General features: G+C 44.6%; 1 pseudogene; it reads left to right on the top strand.

Annotated features, from left to right (window-relative positions):
- LOC112069017 (roundabout homolog 2-like) overlaps window positions 1–10,404 on the top strand; it is a 99,617-nt pseudogene extending 89,213 nt beyond the window's left edge.
- Window positions 10,405–12,675: the final 2,271 nt, after the last annotated feature.

Genomic DNA, 12,675 nt, shown 5'->3' with positions numbered 1-12,675 from the left:
AGATGCTTAATGTGAGTCTGGAAGGAGAGTTTACAGTCTAACCAGACACCTAGGTATTTGTAGTTGTCCACATATTCTAGGTCAGAACTGTCCAGAGTAGTGATGCTAGTCGGGTGGGAGGGTGCGGGCAGCAATCGGTTGAAGAGCATGCACTTAGTTTTACTAGCATTTAAAAGCAGTTGGATGCCACAGAAGGAGAGTTGTATGGCATTGAAGCTCGTTTGGGGGTTTGTTAGCACAGTGTCCAAAGAAGGGCCAGATGTATACAGAATGGTTCGCCTGCGTAGAGGTGGACCAGAGAATCCCCAGTAGCAAGAGCGACATCATTGATATATACAGAGAAATGAGTCGGCCCGAGAATTTAACCCTATGGCACCCCCATAGAGACTGCCAGAAGTCTGGACAGCAGGCCCACCGATTTAATGCACTGAACTCTATCTGAGAAGTAGTTGGTGAACCAGGCGAGGCAGTCATTTGAGAAGCCGAGGCCATTGAGTCTGCCGATAAGAATGCGGTGATTGACAGAGTCGAAAGCCTTGGCCAGGTCGATGAAGACTGCTGCACAGTATTGTCTTTTATCGATGGCGGTTATGATATCTTTTAGGACCTTGAGCGTGGCTGAGGTGCACCCATGACCAGCTTGGAAACCTAATTGCATAGTGGAGAAGGTGCGATGGGATTCGAAATGGTCGGTGATCTGTTCGATGCTATCTTGGCTTTCGAAGATTTTAGAAAGGCAGGGTAGGATGGATATAGGTCTATAACAGTTTGGGTCTAGAGTGTCTCCTCCTTTGAAGAGGGGGATGACCACGGCAGCTTTCCAATCTTTGGGGATATCAGACGATACAAAAGAGAGTTTGAATAGGCTAGTAAAAGGAGTTACAACAATTTCGGGGATCTTTCGGGGATCATTTTAGAAAGAGAGGGTCCAGATTGTCTAGCCCAGCAGTGTCACCAGAGGTAATACTGGGACTCCGCTCTGGACAGGTGTGTCACCTGAGGTAATACTGGGACTCCGCTCTGGACAGGTGTGTCACCAGAGGTAATACTGGGACTCCGCTCTGGACAGGTGTGTCACCTGAGGTAATACTGGGACTCCGCTCTGGACAGGTGTGTCACCTGAGGTAATACTGGNTGGACAGGTGTGTCACCTGAGGTAATACTGGGACTCCGCTCTGGACAGGTGTGTCACCTGAGGTAATACTGGGACTCTGCTCTGGACAGGTGTGTTACTTTTCTCTATCAAAAGCAAGCCAAACTCAAGAGGCCCCGGTTATGCTGTCCATCAACGTGTTTGTGTGTGTGTGTGCATGTTTATATGTGTGTATCTGTGTGTGTGTGTGTGTGTGTCTGTGACGAGAGGTGCAGGCCAGAACAGAATGAGTGTAGAAAACTACTAGTGACATGCCAGAACAGTCCCAGCAGCACAGAGAAACCCATCTGAGATGAAACTTGATATTAACTCTCATTATAAGATTACACAGCACATAAATCCATTGAAACCTATAGCCACAGTGAAGATGTTCAGTATGGAAGATCATTCAAGGGCTTTTGTGTCCGTGGAATTTCCTCGGTTGGGGTCTGGAGTCTATAAACATGGTGCGGTTGGATATCAAAAATGATTACTTGATTTGTGAACACACACACACATGCACATCTCTGATGCTCTAGCTGGCGGTGTCCTTCAGGGTCCATGGTTAACGGCTGGGGGTCAGCCTCAGAGGAAGATGACCGTCACTACTCCAGCCACAGGTCCAGTGTGGGCAGCTCCTCTGACGGGTCCCTCTACACCCACTGTAGCTTCGCCCAGGCCCTGGTGGCAGCCGCTGACAAGGCAGGCTACCACCTGGAGGGCACCAGCCTGGCCAAGAGAGGTTGGTATATGAGGAGTGGAGCCCCTCCAGCCTGTTCTCTCTGGAACCTCTGTATGACTCAGAAGGAGATGCAGTGATTGATCTACTTCCTGCCATCTGCTGGCTGGTGTTTTCTCCGCTCTGCTGCTGTTTGGTGGAGAATCTGCATGGCTCTACAATATGTGGCTGAACAAAGGATACAAACCTTGATTCAACTCTAACTTTCCTCCAGCTTTGCACTCTGACTCCTATGAACTTGGGATAGAGGACAATTATCTGGGTGAACACTGGTGATTTCTTTGCAGGCTTCTAACACTGCCTGTACTTTCTCATTGTCAAAATAATGGTGTGCTTTTGAGGATTTCTGACATTGGACTGATTAACTAACTGAACCTTCCATGGGATCMTGCGAGCTTCCTGCTTGGAAATCAACATTCTCTTCCCAGGCATGCTCCTTAACCCCCCTCTCACCATGTTCCTCTCAGTACCTCCACTAACCCAGTGGTCTCTCTGTCTTCTTCTCTCCCCCTCCTCTAGGTAAAGGGCTGTCCCACCGGCCCCGGCCCAGCAGTCCCTTCTCTACAGATGGCAGCACGGTGGGCACACATAGCCTGGGCCACCAGAGGGCTGCCCGGCCCACCCGCAAGCCCCGGGGACAGGGCACGGCGCCCCACAGGAGAGACGCCAGTGCAGACGGTAAGAGAAGACGCTGGGGTGGCACGGTGTTTGAACCAGAAGCTTCCCAGAACTTTGTCTCAGTAAAGAGTTACCACTGACACAACTTACTCATTATCTATAACAGGGCTCTCCAACCCTGTTCCTGGAGAGATACCATCCTGTAGGTTTTAACTCTAATCCTATTCCTGGAGAGATACCATCCTGTAGGTTTTAAATCTAACCCTGTTCCTGGAGAGATACCGTCCTGTAGGTTTTAACTCTAACCCTGTTCCTAGAGAGATACCATCCTGTAGGTTTTAACTCTAACCCTGTTCCTGGAGAGATACCATCCTGTAGTTTTTAACTCTACCCTGTTCCTAGAGAGATACCATCCTGTAGGTTTTAACTCTAACCCTGTTCCTGGAGAGATACCTCTCCGTGGGTTTTAACTCTAACCTGTTCCTGGAGGATACATCCTGTGGGGTTAACTCTAACCCTGTTCCTGGAGAGATACCATCCTGTAGGTTCTTAACTCTAATCCTGTCCTGGAGAGATACCATCCTGTAGGTTTTAACTCTAATCCTGATCCTGGAGAGATAATATCCTGTAGGTTTTAACTCTAACCCTGTTCCTGGAGAGATACCGTCCTGTAGGTTTTAACTCTAACCCTGTTCCTGAGAGAATACATCCTGTAGGTTTTAACTCTAACCCTGTCCTGGAGAGATACATCCTGTAGGTTTTACTCTAACCCTGTTCCTGGAGAGATACCATCCTGTAGGTTTTAACTCTAACCCTGTTCCTAGAGAGATACCATCCTGTAGGTTTTAACTCTAACCCTGTTCCTGGAGAGATACCATCCTGTAGGTCTTAACTCTAATCCTGTTCCTGGAGAGATACCATCCTGTAGGTTTTAACTCTAATCCTAATCTAGAGCACATGATTCTAATAATTAGCAGGTTGAAATCTGAATCAGGATAGTTACTGTACAACTGGGGTTGAGAGAGCTACAGGAGGATAGCTCTCCAGTAACAGGGTTGGAGAAAGCTACAGGAGGATAGCTCTCCAGTAACAGGGTTGGAGAAAAGCTACAGGAGTATAGCTCTCCAGTAACAGGGTTGGAGAAAGCTACAGGAGGAAGCTCTCCAGTAACAGGGTTGGAGAAAAGCTACAGGAGTATAGCTCTCCTAACAGGGTTGGAGAAAAGCTACAGGAGGATAGCTCTCCAGTAACAGGGTTGGAGAAAAGCTACAGGAGGATAGCTCTCCAGTAACAGGGTTGGAGAAAAGCTACAGGAGGATAGCTCTCCAGTACACAGGGTTGGAGAAAGGTACAGGGAGGATAGCTCTCAGTAACAGGGTTGGAGAAAGCTACAGGAGTATAGCTCTCCAGTAACAGGGTTGGAGAAAAGCTACAGGAGTATAGCTCTCCAGTAACAGGGTTGAGTAAAGCTACAGGAGTATAGCTCTCCAGTAACAGGGTTGGAGAAAAGCTACAGGAGTATAGCTCTCCAGTAACAGGGTTGGAGTAAAGCTACAGGAGTATAGCTCTCCAGTAACAGGGTTGGAGAAAGCTACAGGAGTATAGCTCTCCAGTAACAGGGTTGGAGAAAAGCCTCCAGAAGTATAGCTCTCCAGTAACAGGGTTGGAGTAAAGCTACAGGATGATAGCTCTCCAGTAACAGGGTTGGAGAAAAGCTACAGGAGGATAGCTCTCCAGTAACAGGGTTGGAGACAAGCTACAGGAGGATAGCTCTCCAGTAACAGAGTTGGAGAAAAGCTACAGGAGGATAGCTCTCCAGTAACAGAGTTGGAGAAAAGCTACAGGAGGATAGCTCTCCAGTAACAGAGTTGGAGAGCCCTGATCTATGAGGACTTGGACTACATTACAATTACTGATTAATACTGATTGACTGATTACTGATATATCACCAGACTGTAACCTTGTAGTTAACCACATCACGCCTCCCTCCCTCCCTCCCAGACCTACCTCCTCCCCCTGACCCCCCGCCCATCCAGGGACCAGGGTATATCCAGGGGGCCCGTAGTGTAGGCGGAATGGGCCCCCCAGCCGAGAGGCAGGCATCGTCCCTGGAGCGCCAGCCCATGTGTGGCGCCATGCCCCTGTCTGGGCTGGAGGAGATGAAGAGCTGCATGGACAGACAGACACGCACCTCTCTGGAGCGCCAGGCCCAGGACAGACTAGCATCCATGGACCGAGGAGACGACCCACGCAGGGGACACAAAACAGGTACWGGACTGGAGGGTAGAAGCAAATAAGAATGCCAGCACATTGTCAGAAAGACTCAGACCTGATCCACAAATTCCACTCAGTGTGCAGGTGTTCATTCTAATTTGCAGATGCCAATTTATTGTATCCTGCACTTGTGGCAGTGTGTTGGATGTGAGCGAACATTGCTTTAGAACAGTAGGATAGAACTCATATTTCACACCAGAGTATGGAGCGAGTAGACCCGTGGTTAGGTCAGCAGCCATTGCTGTACAGAGAGAGATCCAGAGCCCTTTACTGTTTGACAGCAGGTCCTGATGGCCGCGGTGCCTTGGCAGACCAGACCCTTTACTAAACCCTGGTGTTCAATCTTCAGAGGAGACTGGGCTCCCATGAACAGATTGCACTGTCTGCCACTTGTACTTGTCTTCCAGACCCCCCCCCCCCCACACACACACACACACACACTCACACAGCCTGTAGTTGTCGGCAATGGTGTCGGCTCTAGCCCGTCCAGGCAGGAGGCCCCAGCCACAGCAGATGCATTCTATTCCCCAGCTTTCCCCTCTCAGACAAACAGCGGCTACTCCACCACTCTACCCATTGTCTGTGTGTGGAGTCATTAGACCTCACCATGCTGTGTTCCTATCCTGTCTGTGTGTGGAGTCATTAGACCTCACCACGGCTGTGTTTCTATCCTGTCTGTGTGTGGAGTCATTAGACCTCGCCATGCTGTGTTCCTATCCTGTCTGGTGTGTTCGAGTCATTAGACTACCATGCTGTGTTCTATCCTGTCTGTGTGTGTAGTCATTAGACCTCGCCACGCTATGTTCGTATCCTGTTGTGTTGGAGTCATTAGACCTCACATGCTGGTGTTCCTATCCTGTCTGTGTGTCGAGTCATTAGACCTCGCCATGCTGTTGTTCCTATCCTGTCTGTGTGTCGAGTCATTAGACTCACCATGCTGTGTTCCTATCCTGTCTGTGTGTCGAGTCATTAGACTCGCCATGCTGTGTTCCTATCCTGTCTGTGTGTCGTGTATTAGACCTCAGCATGCTGTGTTCCTATCCTGTCTGTGTGTGGAGTCATTAGACCTCACCATGCTGTGTTCCTATCCTGTCTGTGTGTGGAGTCATTAGACCTCACCACGCTGTTGTTCTATCCTGTCTGTGGTCGAGTCATTAGACCTCCCATGCTGTGTTCTATCCTGTCTGTGTGTGGAGTCATTAGACTCACCATGCTGTGTTCCTATCCTTGTCTGTGTGTCGAGTCATTAGACCTCACCATGCTGTGTTCCTATCCTGTCTGTGTGTCGAGTCATTAGACCTCGCCATGCTGTGTTCCTATCCTGTCTGTGGTGTGGAGTCATTAGACCTCAGCATGCTGTGTTCCTATCCTGTCTGTGTGTGGAGTCATTAGACCTCAGCATGCTGTGTTCCTATCCTGTCTGTGTGTGGAGTCATTAGACCTCACCATGCTGTGTTCCTAGAGCTACAATATAATGATCTGCACGCAGGGGGTGTCACAGCAGGTCAGAGCTACAATATACTGACCTGCAGCAGGGGGTGTCACAGCAGGTCAGAGCTACAATATACTGACCTGCAGCAGGGGGTGTCACAGCTGGTCAGAGCTACAATATAATGACCTGTAGCAGGGGGTGTCACAGCAGGTCAGAGCTACAATATAATGATCTGCAGCAGGGGGTGTCACAGCAGACACTAACCCCTCTGTAGTTGCCTTTCTCCCCTTCAAAAGGGTGTTAGCTGAGGGACCCATGTGTGAGCCCACACTGCCTGCTGGCACCAACACACTGCAGATGTCATTAGAAGGGAGGTCTGCCAACAGGCTTTCTGTCTCACTATAGCACCTTCTGCAACCACCACCACCCGGCCAATCCACCTGCGCCTGCCCAAACACATACCTAGCCCCATAATGAATCTACAAACCACCATGTTGTGAAACGCTCTATGCTTTTGTTGCCCCTCCCCATGTCATTTCAGTGAATGAGAATGTATTCACCTTGCCCCCAGCCCCACAGGAGCCCTTTTTCTTCTTGCAATGCACGTATTATAAGAATGTGTTCTTAATTGACCTGCTTGGTAAAATAAAGGTTAAATTAAAATAAAAAATAAAAAAGTGTCAACTTCCCGACTACATTTATGGTTAGTAGTGACAATATGAATTGTTTCCCTCTGTGTGTTTGTCCAGAAGCGGGGTGCCTTCCCCCCTACAGTAAACCATCGTTCCCCTCCGCCGGGGGCCACAGCTCCTCTGGGACAGCCTCCTCCAAGGGCTCCACGGGGCCACGCAAGGGAGAGGGACCTCGAGGGCCACACCAACGGGCTGCCACAGACCACAGCGACTTCCTGGGGACCAACGGACCTGGACATTACGCGGGCGAGTTATGTACGTATCACACCATTCTTGTTTACTATCTTATTGCAAGAAGGCGTTGTGATACTATAGGTAACTATATTGATTTAATGTATAGCATTTTGACAAAGATATTGCTTTGTCCTGACATTGCTGTTCTCTCTGTCTCTCTCACAGAGTGACCTGCCTGCAGTAGGATCTGAACTGAACTGGAGAAAGCCTCGTCGTCCTCATCAGAATGAAGCCTCACCCGACTGGTGCAATGAACTTGAACTGTCCTTCTTTGTGTATTATCAGAGGAGAGGAGCAGGAAGATGACGATGATGACCACCATAACAGAACTGTAAATGTGATGTATAAACACAGACATACATACTGTACATCCCACTATGTTGTTGTCCTCAACAAAATGATTTCTCACTTCCCACCTTTATTGTTTTTCAGTCAGACAATAGCAAGTAAACAAAACAGTTAAAACGTCTATATGAGAAAACTAATTTTCAAAATAACCTTCCTTGGGGAAAAAATGGAATCTTGTTTCCTGTAAATAGATTCTTTACGTTGTTGTTGCATTGCTATGCAAGCCTACTTCAGTTTTAGCATCCTCTTTCCATACTGTTGGCTAAATCTAGTCATTTGTATTATATTTGAATTGATAGGCTGTTGTGCCATAAAATAATTGTTTTATAATCCATCATTTGTTAATAGCTATCATTGATTCATTATTATAATTATTATTATTAATTATTGTTTTTTTGCACTGCGATTTTTGGTGATAAGCACAAAAGCAAAGCTCCTGCTGACAGGAAGAACCGGACGAACATTTGAAGAGGAGTTTCTGTAGAGAGATGAGAAATTATATACTAATGTACAGAGAGATATTAAAGAGTGAGGGGTTGCTTACGGACAGCAACTAAATGGATGCCCATTCCCAAGTTAGGACTAATCAGAAAGAAGATAGGGTTTGTTAGTGTCTTTGAGGTAGGGGGCCGGAGAAGAGGCAGAGAGGGGGGGCTTGTTCAATGTGTACAGAGGCTATGAGCAAGATGATGACTTGTCTCTCCTCTAACTATGAGTTGATTATTGGATTAGCTTCGATCCTACATAATCTGATTCTATTGTAAACCGTATAGTCCTACAAATGGGCTGATATAGACTTGTTAGAGCTGGCAGTTTTGAGGCTGTCCAGGCATTGTATTGTTTTCGGAACATAACACAGCCACAATGGACGTCTAGCTGGGCCCTCATCTTCATTCCAGCGTTTGAACACAATTTATTTGATTCTATCTTCATCTCATCTTCTTTGATTATATTTTCATTGATTTCTAGAGTTTTTGTTTTCATCCGAAGATCATTTGTATAATCCGTCTAGCAAAATGGATTTACAGTAGATTACACAAAGTGAACATCTGCAAGTGTGGCAGGTGTGTGTTCAAGCAGCTGTACACCAATAGAATCTAGTCACTGAAGCCACAGCACTTAAAATACACTATGAAGAGCCTCAAAGCCATGGTTCAGAAGGTCTAATCTATAATCTAACACTGACAAAGGACTTCCTTTTGATAAACTCTGGGTTGGGTTGAACGCAGTAGAAAGAACTAACATTGATGCTAAAGGATTTCTCTATTGCCAGGAAAGAAGGTTTAGGATAGGTCCTTTTTTTTGTCCAAAAGTCATCCATTTTAAATGATGTTTGCTTAATTTAGAGCCCTTAATGCACTCCACATCCATGGCATCCCATGGAAAACAACACAGTGGCCTGTTTGTATCTGTTTCAGTCGGAGACTGCAGTCCCTGCCCTGAAGTATGGTACTGTGTTCTGATTAGCATACAATAGAGCACTAACTAGACTTCCTATTGGGACTCAAATTCCCAGAATGCATCAGATAGTGGAGAGGAAGGCAGGTAGAGTACAGTCAGAATGGAGAAGAGCCACCTGCAGTAGCAGATCCCAATGCCTCTGTCTCTACAGCATAGACCACTACTTTCTATCTGCCTAACAGTCACAACACATTTTCCTTCTGCCGGCCGCATGGAACTATTCAGCCCCAGATGTTCAATTTGTATCTTTTCAAACAATGTTCTTATCATTTTTTAAAAGCCTGTTTCTTTGTATGCCTTTTATGGACTCAAAAATACTGCTTAATAATGTTTTCAAAATCAACGTTCACAATTTTACTGGTTCAATGACTGTTTATTTTGTGTCTTCTTTAGTACTGCTTAATGTTTATAAAAGGAGAGTTGGAAAGGAAACGGAAGGCTTTGTCAGATATGCTGTTGTACTGTCGTGTTTATGTCACTGTCATATCATATCATCAACCTAGTGGCCAGTGTTCTGGAAATGAGGTGCAAGGAGTATCTCAGGTTATTTTACATTCTGGCGGTGTTCATGTATGTGTGTATATATGTGTATATATTCATATGCATCTCCACTCGGTTATTTCATTCCAGTTTCATTGCTGAAAGATATTCCTCTTTTATGTCCGATGCTGTCCTGTTTAATTTCTTTTCGCCAGTGGTTTTAATTCCAAGTTTAAAGTGCTGGTCCATCCACCTTAAGGCAAGATGTCAGTAACAGAACATACCAAATTAATATCGATATTTCTAATGTCTATTGCGTTTTTTGTCTTTTTAATACTCATGGTTTTCCTTTAAATCACTGTGTTGTTGTTTTGTATTTATTAAAATGATAATAAAAAGGTATATTGTGAAATATGCATAAAGATTTGTGGAATATTAAATAAAATGTATTTTTTTTTCTTTTTCTGTCGGAGAAGGCTGGGGATGGACAACTCCAGTCCTCAGGGGCGGGGTGCTGTCACACTTTGTCTCCATCCCTAGCAAACACAGCTGATGAAAATAATTGCATTCAAAACTGAAGGTCATGATTGGTTGATCATTGGAATCAGGTGTGTTAGTGGGGGCCGAGGCAAAAGTGTGACACCAATCAGGCCCCCTGAGGACTGGAGTTGCCCATCCCTGAGCTAGGCCAAAAGGACTTGATGGTCTCTCCAGGTGCAATGCTGAGTCATTAGTTGTCAGAGATACTCGAGACACTCGGTCCTGCATGTTAACTACTCTGCTTCCTCTCATCTCAAAACAAAAGAAACTAAAACCTTTTCCAAACACAAAGAGCGATATTTTCCTCATTTGCTTGATACGACAATAGATACAAATGTTCTTTTTCGGGAGGTTGAGAAGTACTTTCCCTCTCTTTTGTTACTTTTCTCAGTATTGTTGGATCTGTGTGTTGCCTTTTTGCAAAAAAAAAGAGGATTAAAGAAAGGCAAAAATAGGAAGTTGTCTTTCTTTACAGTGCGGGGCAAGGGGATACCCTCTCTCCAATGCAATTTATACATTCTCATATCTTTCCTGTTAACAACCTTCTGTATTCACTTGCATGTCCTTGTCCAAGAACAAGAAAACTTTTACAAGTCCCATCCCCATGTCCTGTAAGATAAATCAAAGTTATTTTCTTTCCTTGTACCTGGATCACTACCAACAAATAAAATATTAAAACAAATGTGAACCCTTGCCTTTCACTCTGTTGATTGACAAGAGTGAAAGTTTGATCGTTCAAACTCAGCTTTAAAGTTCCTGTACCATTTTTACATTGTTTGTCATCTTGAGTATGGCTTTCTGGACCTATTTTGTTCCAAGAGAAAGAGAAAAACTCTGAAGTCTCTATAAAGAATAGTGTCGGTATTGGTGTTTTCCTTCCGTGATGTTTGTGTGTGTGTGTGTGTGTGTCTTTGTCTGTGTGTGTGTATGTATGTGCTGTATGTGTTTGCGAGAGGTTGCCTGACTCAGCTGTGCTTTCTATGTCAAAGCAATCAACATTCTGTTCATCTTGGAGGGCCAACATCAAACGGAACGCCAAATCCATCAAATCATTAAGACAGTCACACTCGCTTTGATTAACACTTAACTTTAAAAAAGTTAAATAGAACTGTGGCTCAGATACTGCCTTTTATCTTTTTACTTCTTGAACACTGAGATGTGACCAGATAGAGTCAACAAAGGTGGCAGAACGAGGCATTGATAACCGCTTGGAGGGAAAACTCGTACAAACTGTCTCCTTAACAAGTCCATTATTGCAACTTAGTTAGCTGTTACTGTATTAAGCTAATGTCTCATGTGAATGTTAGGTTACACTGTCCCATCTTTTGGTATGTTCTGTATATGTGTTCTTACAGGCTACTTTGTGTGATGTTCTCTTTAGTATAGACGGACCTCCGTCTAATTTGTAATGTGAAAGCCAGCTAGTCTGATGGTGTTTAAGGAACGATGGCTCATGTAATGAAAACCAATAAAAGGCTGTTTTATAGTTCTTTAAATAATTTCATTATCCCATTCCCTCTCTCCGCTCCACCTAAATGACAGCAATTATTCATGTTAATATTTTCAGCTCTCTACATTTTTCTCCCTCTCTCTCACTCTTGTTTTCTCCCCCCCCCCCCCCCCCCACACACTCGTTCTCCTTTCTGACTCTCTTCCTCTCTGTTCTGAATTCTCTATGTCTGGAACTTTAAAACAGGCAAGTATAAGGGTACCTCAACCCTATAAGGGGTCTTTCCAGCCAACAGATTGAGGAATAGGCAATCCAAATAGCTCCCCACTCTCCTCTAAAAAAACACACCTACAAGTATGTGTTTGTAAGAGAAAGTAAGTTACGAATAAGTTACATTTGCCATTCCCTAAAACTCCCCAAATCACTACTCACCCTCTCAATTCTCTCTTTTTCCCTCTCAATTCAATTCAAAGGGCTTTATTGGCATGGGAAACATATGTGTACATTGCCAAAGCAAGTGAAATTAACAAACAAAAGGGAAAAAACAAGAGAAACATTAGTAAACATTACACTCACAAAAGTTTTCAAATAATATAGACATTTCAAATGTTATATTATTCTCTCTGTCTCTTTTGCTCTCTCTGATTCTCTCTCAATTCAATTCAATTTAAGGGCTTTATTGGCATGGGAAATTGCATGTTAACATTGCCAAAGCAAGTGAAGTAGAAATTATACAATAGTGAAATAAACAACAAAAATTAACAGTAAACATTACACTCACAGAAGTTCCAAAAGAATAAAGACATTTCAAATGTCATATTATTTCTATATACAGCGTTGTAACAATGTGCAAATAGTTAAAGTACAAAGGGGAAAATAAATATTTACAATGGTGTTTGTTCTTCACTGGTGGCCCTTTTCTTGTGGCAACAGGTCACAAATCTTGCTGCTGTGATGGAACACTGTGGTATTTAACCAGTAGATATGGGAGTTGATCAAAATTGGGTTTGTTTTTGAATTCTTTGTGGATCTGTGTAATCTGTGGGAAATATGTGTCTCTAATATGGTCATACATTTGGCAGGAGGTTAGAATTTGCAACTCAGTTTCCACCTCATTTTGTGGGCAGTGTGCACATAGCCCGTTTTCTCTTGAGAGCCATGTCTGCCTATGGCGGCCTTTCTCAATAGCAAGGCTATGCTCACTGAGTCTATACATAGTCAAAGCTTTCCTTAAGTTTGGGTCAGTCACAGTGGTCAGGTATTCTGCCACTGTGT

This window comes from Salvelinus sp. IW2-2015, unplaced genomic scaffold (assembly GCF_002910315.2).
Source record: "Salvelinus sp. IW2-2015 unplaced genomic scaffold, ASM291031v2 Un_scaffold849, whole genome shotgun sequence".
In the NCBI taxonomy this organism is placed as follows: Eukaryota; Metazoa; Chordata; class Actinopteri; order Salmoniformes; family Salmonidae; genus Salvelinus; species Salvelinus sp. IW2-2015.
Note: the sequence above shows the minus strand (reverse complement) of the source record. Positions and strands in the feature narration are given on the sequence as shown.